The sequence below is a fragment of the Rhinatrema bivittatum genome, chromosome 1 (genome assembly GCF_901001135.1).
Source record: "Rhinatrema bivittatum chromosome 1, aRhiBiv1.1, whole genome shotgun sequence".
NCBI lineage: Eukaryota > Metazoa > Chordata > Amphibia > Gymnophiona > Rhinatrematidae > Rhinatrema > Rhinatrema bivittatum.
In genome coordinates, this window is record NC_042615.1 from 355,081,345 (window position 1) to 355,093,464 (window position 12,120).

The following is a 12,120-nucleotide window of genomic DNA, read 5'->3' on the forward strand; positions in this document are numbered from 1 at the left end:
TGTCAAACATGCAGAATGCAGTCTGACGCTTATCTAATACAGAATAAGAGACCATAAATTAAAAACAAGCATACAGAGAAAAACTGAAACATCAAGAAGGGGGGGGGGGGGGGGGGGGGGGGGGAGGTGCGGTGGCAATAGCAGGGCAGGATATAGCATGCCTGCAACATTTCTGGCTTGGACAGGTGGTGGCAGTGATTGCCAGGGTCGAGGGAAAAGCTGCAACAGGGAGCGGTGATAAGGAATTTTAAGTACCAGCTCTTTTCTCTGCACTCTCCTCTAGCAGCAAGCACATGTGACTGTTATAGAAAGCATAGGCTTGCTATGTCAAATTTTTGGTGACACACCTTCCACCCCTTGGTGACCCACTGGTTGAGAACCACTGTACTGAACAACGCACACTGAAAATTCAGTGAAAGATATGACAGTGTAGGTGCTGAGCACTCTTTCCTCAGGGCGAACCCAGCCCTCCTCATCTAGACCCCCCTCCTTTCGAACCCAGTGTACTCCAACTACCCTCCCCAGCTCCATCCTAGACTTATTGTTCCCTACTTCCCAGTTTGACCCCAGCATCCTCTGATCCCCCTCCCCAGCCTAACCCTAGCACTCTTCCCCCCTTCCACCAGCAGATTCCATTTCCTCTCCCATCACCTCTGTCCTGAATACTGGCCACCCCACCCCAGCCTGAACCCACCACCCTCAGCCCTCCTCTCCCACACAACCTTAGCTGAAAAGGCGTGCTGTTCCCTCCTTTTTTCCCGTGCATGTGACTGCTTTCCTCTGGTCCTGCTGTCCTCTTTCAGGTCATACTTCACTCTGGCTCTCTCTGTTTCTTTGTGGCCTTTCTAACAGTCCCCTGTTGGAGTCTTGCAGCAGAGCAGACACACGTACACCATGTAGTTTGGCGAGTGTATGAATAGTTCTGAACAAGCACGCATAAGTGAATAGCAACAAGTATATGCTCCTCAGTGGAGCGTGAGGGGGGGAAAGGGAGAGGAAGGGCAAGAGGGGAAGGAAAGTAATAAAAGGAGGGAAGGGAAAGGAATGAAGAACAGAGGGGAGAGGGGATCAAAGTGAGGAGAGCAAAGAAGGAAAGAGTGCCCCCTGTCTCATACATATACAACTCCCACTTATCCCCCAATACCACATCCCTTCCACATACACTAGCGGGGGGGGGGGGTGTTTAAAAAACAATTTTCTTCATAGGGGAGTTGCATGCTCCTGCAGAGGCTCCCCTGAGAGGATCTGCAGGGAGTCAGAGGTCTGCTGAATGCACAGTATCCAGAATTCAATCTGAACATCCTGAAGGAAATGCCACTTCATTAAACTATTAAAAGTATGAACATAAATATTTTTTTTTACTTGAAAAGGGTTGTGTGTTTAACCAAAGTATAGTAAATATATGTCCAATCACCAGTGTCAAATGATGCTAATTATCTCTGTATATACACATACATTTTATATATATATATATATATATATATATATATATATATATATATATACACACACACATACACACACACACACACACATACACTTTATATACATAGTTATAGAAAGAAGAAAAGAATAACACCCAACTAAATATGATTGCTTTGCGCATGCATGAAGTCATACAGTTTCCATGATAGTCCCATTTATGAACAGGCAGATACAGGTCAGTAAGTTTGTTGCAATGAATGCTTTTTTTTTTTTAAAACTGGACCTACCGATTATGTTTAAACTAAGAAATATCTCTAGCTACCAGCAGATGGAGCTACCTTCTAACCATTTGGCCAGCAAGAAACTCCGGCTTCAGCACAAAGCTTCCAAATGGTTTGATCTTGAGGGACCTATTCACTAGTGGTAAGGCACGTGTTACCGCACATTAACGCAGGTGCAATAATGCTACTGTGCAGATGTTGCCATGAACGCGTATCACCGCAACCCATATTTAAAAGAGCTGTAAAATGCAAAGTTATCTGGAGCAGCTCATTTAAATATAGCGCTATATTTGGCCAAGATAAGTGATCAGTGGTCACTTTTGGCAAAACTAGTATTATAGATGCCACTGAAGTAAAATGTGTCTACTCCTCCTTTTCATTTATTTTCCAATAGTAAAGTCTTACATTTAAAAAGGAAGGTTTTGTGTGCTTCACAATAAATATCGCCAAAAAGGAGAGAGCAACAGGCAGCTACAGATATTGTATGTTGTATTATACATGATGCAGGCTTTTCTTTGAGATACAGGAGCCATTCGTTATCAAGACAGAAATCAGGATAATAGGGATACCAACCCAAAAAAATACAGTCCCCCCCTCCCCAAAAGAGAGATAAAAATCCTGAATTCAAACAAGTCTACACAGTAAAATAAAAAATAATTTTCTTATATTATTTCCTGTCACTGGACCATCCATTACTTACATTTCCGCCCATCTCCTGCCTGCTGATAACATCCTAAGGGGCAGATTTTAAGAGGACGCGCCGATTTTATAACCCTCGCGTGCATGTGTGAGCGGCGCGCGCAGGGGAGGGGGTGAATTTTAGAAAATTACTCACAGCGATGCAATCGGACCTCCCCCAGTTCCCTCCCAGTCCACTCCAATTAAGAAGTGGACTGGGAGGGAGCTTCCCTTACCCCCTAAACTCCCTCCCTCTTCACCTCTCCTCCCCACCCCCCCTAAACCCTTCGTTTGAACTTACAATTTTTTTGTTTTAATTAGTCACTGCTCCCCTAGAGTAGTAGTAGTTTGTGCGTGCCAGGCTGGCTGCAGGTGCGCGCTTCCCCTGGGGCCGCTGTCCCGGCCGGCCTCCATCCCGCCTAGACCACATCTCCCCCCCCCCCCCCGATTCGTCCCTTTTTCAGGGCCCGGCACTTGTACGCGTATAAGGCTCTCTCGAGCGTGGCAGGGGCTTTTGAAAATGCGTGCAGCGCGCGCAAGGCCTAGCCACGTACCTAAAGCCCGAATTTTGCGCACGCGTGCCTTTTTAAAATCTAGCCTTTAGAGAATTGCGCTCTACTTTAAGTAAAAATAGTAAAAAAAAAAATATATACATATAATGTGGCAGAATATGCAAAATTAATTTCAGCTCACTCCTTCTCCGCTCAAGGCATTCCAGTATAGTAGGTAATCTCCTGTCCCGTTCCCCCCCCATAGATACATTTATGTATTTATTTAGTGTTTTTCTATACCAGCATTAAGGTTAGTATCACATCATGCTGGTTTACATTAAACAAGGGGGTGTAATATAAATAACTAAACAGAACTGTAATAAGTGTAATGAAGAAAAACTCTGAAGTTACAATAAAACAGGATGCTAAAACTGGGTGGAGGAAAGTCTAAAGGAACTTAACGGTAAGAGCTATTATTTACAGTATTATAAGAATGTCTGATTGTGGTTGTCGTTAATATACGATTCAGACAGGGTCTGGAAATGCTTGTTTGAACAACCACGTCTGAAGCCTTTTTCTGAATGTTCGAAGGCACGGTTCTTGACGAAGTTCCGGAGGAATGGAGTTCCACAGAGACGGTCCTGCTGTAGAGAAAGCTCGGTCTCTGAATGATATATGTTGAGAGGTTTTGGCATGGGGGACATGTAGTGAGTCTCTGTAAGCTTCTCTAGTAGGTCTGGAGGAGGTATGTTTTCTTAATGGGATTTGTAGGTTTAGTGGAGCTTGGTGATGGATGGCTTTAAATATTGTGGTAATGGCCTTATGCATGATTCTGTAGTGAATTGGCAGCCAGTGTAGGTCTTTAAGTATGGGAGAAAAAGCTTTAATGGGACACACATAATGGGAGAAAAGCTTTAATAAGGCAAGCTCCAAGTTTGTACCTGAGGCAATGGAGGATAAAGTGACTTGCCCAAGGTCACAAAGGGCATCAGTGGGAGAACCAGGATTCAAACCCCAACTTCTCTGGTTTTCAACCTGCTGCTCTAAGCACTAAGGAGAGTGGAGGAGTAGCTAAAATCATCATTTATTTATTTATTTATTTTTAATTTTTATATACCGAAGTTCTTGTAGGGACTACAAATCACTCCGGTTTACATACAACGAAGAACTGCTCAACAAAGAGCGGAGCTTTACATGGAACCGTATAACATATGGAACAGTATAACTGGTTGACAATTTAACATAGTGCTAAATAAAGTAATAATATTTTAACTGGTAATAAATAAAGAAATATAATATTTTATATAAGAAGTATAACTATTTAACGTAGCAATAAATATAAATATAAGCAGTGCCTAATATATATATGAAATAAAGTGAATTTTTTTTTCATGAACGTATATGCATGTTATAAAAGAGCATTCTGGGTATCAACAACATAGAACACAACCATTAACAGGTACTATGAATCGCTTAATGGAGGATATAGAATTTCTTTTATGGACTGCCAAAAGCATCCCCCATGAGTGTGAAAGGCTGTAATAATGAGGTTTATATCATTCACTTGCCATCACCAACCATAGTTTCATTTAGGCATTCAATATGAATCAAAGTGTGTAGTAAGGACAGGTTTTATAAGAATTTACCTATGGGGTGATATAAAATGAAACAAGCAACTTTGGAGTGGAGTTGTAGCCTAGTGGTCAGAGCAATGGTCCCTGAACCAGGGAAGCCAGGATTCGGTTCCCACTCAGGGATTTTTATTTTATTTATTTATTTATTTCAAATTTTTATATACCGGCATTCGAGACAGCAGTCACATCATGCTGGTTCACATAAAACAGGGGTGCATAGTAAACATAACTATAACAAAGGTGCTGAAAAGGCAGTTACATATAACAGGGTGATAAGAACTTGGATGAGAAGGAAGAGAAAGGATAGGTTATTAATTTAAATATGTAAAACAATAGAATGGATAACCAAGGTGTAGTTGGAGATTAGTTGACTATGTTGGCGTCCGGGAAGGCTTGTAAGAATGTCCAGGTCTTTAGTCTTTTTTTGAAGGTTGAGATGCAAGGTTCTGTTCTGAGATTTGAGGGGATGGAGTTCCATAACGGTGGGATGGCTGTAGAGAAAGGATTGCTAAGGCAAATTACCTCTCTCTGCAACACGAATAAATGCAGGGAATAAATGGAAACAGGATGCTGGGCTTGATGGACCCTTGGTCTGACCCAGTATGGCAATTTCTTATGTTCTTAACTTTCAAACTTATTTTACATAATTATTATTATTTTCATACTTTCATGTGCACAGAAATAAAATCCAAATCAGATTAAAATTTTTACGAAGCAGAGCCAAGGGCATTAATAGAGTGTGCCATCACTTAGATCACCTTCAAAAAATTTTCATATATATGTTTTCAAACTAACAACTGGCTTTTTAGTTTTTTTTATCTCTCTCAAAAAACAGTTTAGCATATACTGTTCTCCCAGCCTCAGTCTTATAAAGGGATCAGGTGCAGTGTAGTGGTTAAAGCTTTGTACAATGATTCACTAGAACAGAACTTCTAATGAGCATAACCTTGAGGGAAGTCACTTTACTTATCCCTGCCATCTTGAGCCCGTTGAAATCCAATTTCCCCAAACAACTCAAACATCCTCCAAGCCCACCCCAAGGAATCAAGTGAGGGGGAAAAAAAAAAAAAAAAAGAGCACACACAGCTGTCCCGACTGGAGCGGCAAAGGACAGCGAGAAGGGTAGGAATATGGCAACACTATACACCCATAGGACAAACATCATGGACATTGTGCTCAGGTTGGGTGAACTGCAGCTATTGATACCTTTTCATTTGACAAGCAAGAAAAGAAACTGCTTCACTGGCTTCTCTTTCTGATGCTCTGGACAGCTACGCCAGAAATGTTGAAGACTCTATAATCTGGACTCTGCTTCGAAAACATTTTGTTATAGGGTAAGGTGGTTGAAATAAAAAAAAAAAAAAAAGAGTAACCAGAAGTGCAATTTGGCACAAAAAATCCAAAGCAACATTCCAGTTCTGTACAGAATCCATGCCTAATCTTTATCAGGCATTAACATTCGGGTGAAAGACGACAGACTGAGAAATATTTATTTATTTATTTATTTATTATTTTTATTATACCGAGTTTCATGATAGGGATCACATCAACCCGGTTTACAAATAACAATGTGTGCAAAGTATAGCGTAACGTAATAAATATTTCCAATAAAAATTTGAACTTTAAATACAGAGAATCAATTAAAAGGTGTGAAAGTTACAATAAAACAGGGAAAATTAACTTGGAACTGGAAGAGGGGAAAGGTTAAACAATGCAATATTTACATTTAATACAATTAAAGTGATAGTGTAGCAGAGTAAGTAAATATGTCTTTATAAATATAGGTGCTGTCACACAGAATTTCTAGTAACTATTTCAAAAAGCAAATCTTCCTGGGAAGATTCCTAGTTTCTAGCATGGCTAGCAATGTTTGTTTTTAAAATATGGACTGTGCCTCTGTTCGCTTTGCTGGCCAACCCCGCCAATGGGAGAATGTGTGTAAAAGGGATGTGGGGGTGGTGTGCAGGTGATGGTGTTTGGGGCTTGTATGCATCTATGGCTGGGGACACTTTCACCCCCATCTCCTCTCCTCTATGTGCAGTGTGGGGGGAGAGGGGGTAGTGGTGTACATAGGGTGGATGGAAGCTGCTTAAAATTGTGGATAATGCGGCCTATAAATGTTTTATTAAATAAATAGGGTGTGTGTGTGGGGGGGGGGGGGGGACGGACTCTTTCTTCCTCACAATCTCTCCCCCCTCACACTCTTCATTCTGTCCCCCTGTGGGAATAAGGGCAGTGGTGTACAAAGGGTACGGGTGGGGGTGGTATAAGCGTTGGGGGGGTGTCTGTATAGGTTGAGCCATTCTCTCCTCATCATTTTCTCCCCCTCACCTGATCCCTGTGTGTGTATGTGGGGGGAGGAAGGGATTTAAAAAGGGTGGTGATGATGTGCAGGAGGGGGAGTGGGGATTGTGAACGTGTGCATCTGCTCCTTCCTATATCCTCCTCCCCTCTTCATACTCTCCATTTTGTGGTATTCTCCTCTCTTACTACTACTCCTACTCTCCTCATTCACCTTCTCCCCCCCCCCCACCACACTCTCCACTTTGGTGTGTCTGTGTGTGTGCATGTGGAGGGGGAGGTGTTGAGTGTAGATGGGGTGTAATATGTGGGCTATCTGGAGGGGTAGAAGAGGGCGAGAGTGTGAGTGTGTACTTTCCACTTTGTAGCCCTGGCCTTCTCCCCAGCACCCCGTGTGTGTATATGTGTGGGGAGAGGTGTAGATGGGGTATGTAGGGAAGGAGGGGCGAGTGTCAGGAGGTGTGCTGGGGTCTGTATGGGTGGAGGCACTCTTGCCCCCTTTGCGCATTCCACTTTGTCCCCTCTCTCATCACCTGTGTGTGTGTGGGGGGGGGGGGGGGGGGGGGGGGAGGTCGTTGTGTAGATGGGATATGTGTGAGTGTCTGCACTTTCTCCCCATCTCTCTCCATTTTACAGCTTCCACCTACCCCACTCGTGTGTGCAGGTATGTGGGGAGGGGTGTGTGTGTGGATGGGGGTACTCTCTCCCCCTCCAAATCTTTCCCCCTCACACCACCCATTTTGTCCCCCTCTCCTCACCTGTGTGTGCGCTGTGAGCAGTTTGTGTGTCTGGAGCATGAGAATAGGTGGGATCTCTCTCCACCTCATACACACACAGGGGTGTGGAGAGGGGGCAAGGGTATAGGGGAGGTGGGTTGCATGTGCAAGGGGAGTGAGGTGGAGTGGGGTGTGTGGGGGATCAGAGTGTAAGTAATGTTGGGGGGGGGTGAGAGTCAGGATGTGTTAATGTGTGCAAGTCTGTGGGCAATATTTCCAGCTCACACTCCAATTTGTCCCCCCTTTCCTCACCCCTGCATTTATGTGTGGGAGGTGCTGCGTGAGTGGAGAGCGGGTGAGGGGTGTTTGTGTGTGTGTGTGTGGTGCTGGGAGCTGAGAATGTGTGCAGTATTGGTGTATATTTGTGGGGGGGAGCGTTTGCTGTTGGGAAATGTGTGCCTGCACTCCTCCTTCCCTCTCTCCCCACTCCCACTTTGCAATCATCTCTTCTCACTCACCCCTCCCCAACTCACTTCCCCCCACCCTCCTTCCCCATTCAACCTCCCCCCCCCCCACTTCAGGACACTTCCTGCTGCTGGTAGGGGTCTGGGAATACCTATCAGCCTTTCAACTGCTGGTTCCACTGCCATCGTCCTCTGCCGCTTCTCCCTCGCTACCCGACTTCTCCTGCTGGCCATCCCCAAGCTCCAGGTGACCATTGCTATAGGAGCACATGCTCAGAAATGCCACAATACTCACCTGGAGCCTTTAATATTTTTATAATATGGAGAGATTACCTCTTCATATTGTTGACAGAGTGGATATCAAGAGACCATTTCTGTTTTAGTAACCAAATTCTAGTTTTGCAAACATTTAAGGCCAATGTACTAAGCTGTGTTGAAATTTGCAAACGTTTCTGTAGTATTTCACTATCTAGCATTATACGCAATTGAGCCCAGTAGTTAAATAATGTAAGTAGTTTTTCTATGGACTTAACTACACCTCCCTAAGCCATAATTACATTTGTTTGAGATATAGTGTTTGTGAAGCATTTTTCATGCACACTTTTAAGAATGTGCTCATACCTAATGAGATGCTTTGCACAATTTTCTTACTTTTCAGTTCAATACATCAAGTAAATACTTGAAACATGAAAACAAAATAAAAATCAAGAAAACATTTTGTCATAAACAAAAATCCAGTGCTGTGGCATATGTTCAGACATATAGCCCACTACAAAGATAGAGATCCAGTAGAAAAGGGACACAGAATCTAACCCAATAGTAAAAAGTAAAAGTAAAAAATAAAATAGGAATGAGCCAAGAAATTCTATAAACTCAAGAAGCTATCACTTAACCTAACCAATACAAGATCACCATAACCTAATCTAGGGACTACCCTGCCCTTGAGTCTCAGCTCTCTTAGTATCTAAACAAGTTTGCTTACCTTACACAGTGTTTTCTAGAGATAGCAGGATGAATTAGCCATGATCTATGGGTTATGTCATCAGGCTGCACTGAATGAAACTGTCTCTCCCAATTAGTAGAGCTCTGAGCTCTACTGAGCATGTGCAAGAGTTCCCAAGCAGGCGTTGCCTCAAAATCTCTTCAGTCTGTTTCAAATCTAGGATAAGGATAGTCTGCTGTCCAGGGAGGAGGGCGATCATCTAATGTCTAATTCCTCTTGCTATCTAGGGAAAACACTGTTTACACTAAGCAGACTTCTTTTTTCCAATCGATAAGCAGAGTTGAATTGGCCATGATTCGTGGAGAGTCCAAAGCTGAGGATTGCCAGAGAGTGATCTCTTAAAAGCAACCATGGATAGCGGATTATTTTTCAATTAAGTGGTGCAGCACTGCCCATGCTACCACATTGTTCACAGAAATCAAGGTTTCTAGGCAGTAGTAAGAAGTGAGCACGTGCACTGATGACCAGGTAGTTGCATGTGCATATATATATTCAATTGGAATCTCTCCTAAAGTGTGGAATGGAGGAAGCTGTTTCTCATATCTGATGAGCTCTAACTGGATTAGTGAGATCGAGTCCAGCTGCTGCATAGCAGTGTTGGATGCAACTTGGAATCCAATTGGAAAGTGGTCTTTTGGCTACAGCTTCGCCAAGTTGGTTAGGTTGTATGAGACAAAAAGATGCAACATTTTCCTGTGGGCTCTCTATGATGTTTATAGTAAGCTAGAGCTCTTTTGCCATTCAATGTATGCAATGTTTTTTCACCCTCGTGCATGAGGTTTTGGAAAGAAGGTTGGGAGAACTATTGACTAATTTAAGTGGAATGCAGAAACCATTTCCAGCAAGAATTTGGGATGCGTTCTGAGCATCACATTATCATGGAAGAATTACATATACGGTGAGTAATGAACCAGCACTTGCAACTCTCTAATTCTTCGAGAAGTAACAGCTATTAGAAAGAGTATCTTCCAAGATAAATATTTCAGCAATGCCATCTCTTAAAGTCTCAAACAGAACTTGCATTACATGAGTGAAGAGTATGTTGATGTTCGAAAGTGCCAGCAGTTTTTGAACGGGTGGGTGCAGTTGCAGCAGACCTTTTATAAATTTCGAGGCCAGAGCATGCTTGGAAATGGGCTCTCTGTTTTCTGGAGTATCATAAGCTGCAACAGCGCTGAGATGTACATGTACTGATGTGACAGCAAGTCCATATTGAAAAAAATGGTAAAGATAAATCAATGTGATGTGGGACAGTCTTAGGGTGTCTAGGGGACTGATTTCTACAGTTAGAGTGAGCAATTTCAAGTTATAGGGACTTAAGATTTTAAGGAGATGGAGTGCCTTCCATACATATGTGGGTTTTCTAATGCCAGAATCTCCCCTGCACATAAGTCTTAAATCTCTCACAATAAAGCAAAGAGGTTCTTATCCTTAGCCTGTGGCTAATCCTTTGTGTCATGAATTTAACACCAGTCTCAACCAGTAAGTAAGGCTCTATGAAGAATACTGAATTCTAATATTGCCAGCTTCACTGTCATTGACAACCATGTAAATCCCTTTTCAACTCAAAACCTGGAACTTGACGTCCATCTCCTGTGGCAATTCTTGCAATGTTCTACATTTGTTTCCCAAAACACTTGCACCATTCCAGTCCTTAGTAATGACTGGAAAGCAAGCCTCAAGCCAGTACCCCAAATTCTTTTTATTCAATAACAGCTAACACTCAAGCATAGCAGTAAAAGTTAGAAACAGGTATGTAGCAAGGCTTAAGACAGATCAACCCTTAAGTTTCCAAGCAGATTAAAGCATAAGGAGAAATGTACTGCTCACAGTTCTACTTCTCCTGAGCTGGTCTGCACACACTAAAAGGATTCCATGCCAGAGTTTCCAAGTGATTGATTACAGTCACCCTTACAGCCTGGAGTTCTAATTTATATAGCTTTCAGCACAAAGTGCAGAACTAATGACAGGCTACATTTCAAACTTAAATGTTCAGGGTTCTCTAAACACCATTGTTTCCCTAAAAAAATACAAGCACAGAGCTAATCAAGAATGACTCCAAAGTACTGAACTTTCACTACATGGCTTCAGCATTCCCAATGTTAGGAGTTTCAAAGCACAAATTAACCACATGCAAACTGCTCCAGGTAACTTCAGCTTAACATGTCTGGGTGAATACAGCTCAGTGTTTCTGCTGCCTCTAATGCTGAGCTTGACTCTCCCTCAAACTAAGGTTTAGCTAGTAACTTTAAACTTAAAAGTAGAGCAAAAGCTCCTCTCCTTGAAATTGGCTAAAGGCTTGATTAGTGTTCCTGTGCTTTTCTTTTCCCTGTTTGTCTTTTAAAGCTGGCCCTCTCTGGGTTTCTGAGTTGTGCTCTATCAGCGCTAGCATTTTGCAGCAGCTTCTATTAGATTGCTAGAAAGTCTAACCATCTGATGCTTCCTAAACACGCTCCCCAATTTAATTTCCCTGCTGTTTTCTAGGCAAGAGACTTAGCTTAGACATGGGAATGGCCATCTGGTTCTGTCTCCTCATCAGCACTGTACTTCATAGTTAGCCCAGGAGTCCTTCTCTGTCTCCACCTCCTCTATCTCAGTCTCTGCTTGTTGTTTCCCTCGGGTTCCTTTTATGGGAACTAGCAGCCTACTAGTGAACTGAGGGTTCCCCCCTCTAACTCAGCCCCTTTTTTGCACCACCTTTCTCAAAAATAGGCTATTGGAATCATGGGATTTGTAGCCCTGCAAAAGTAGCCCACTTAACCCCAGCTTCAAGTTGTTCCTGCCTTTTGCTTAGAGGCTGCCTTTTTGCGCAAAGACCATTACCAATACACCTAAATCATCAGTATGGAGATTTCTCAGCTCTCAGTTGAATGGGTTTAGATTGTGTGACATACACCAATCTGAGTAACATTTCCACTTGAAGGAGTATCTGTGCCTTATTGATGGCTTTCTGGCTGAAAGGCGACATTTTGGATTGATTCTGGAAGAGACCATTGTGTTAGGACTGAGCGCTCAACATCCATGCTATCAGATTGAGGGATGGCAGCACTGGGTGGAGAAAAGAGCCCTCTTCTTGGGATAGGAGAGAAGGATCACCTGCTAGATAAATGGGAGGTCTGATGAATGA

The 12,120-nt window shown here is 42.9% G+C and overlaps 1 protein-coding gene across 3 annotated transcripts in view; it reads right to left on the bottom strand.

Moving 5' to 3' along the window:
- Positions 1-12,120, bottom strand: part of BMP3 (bone morphogenetic protein 3) — a 71,953-nt gene that overhangs the window by 44,885 nt on the left and 14,948 nt on the right. The gene's annotated exons all lie outside the window — the stretch shown is intronic.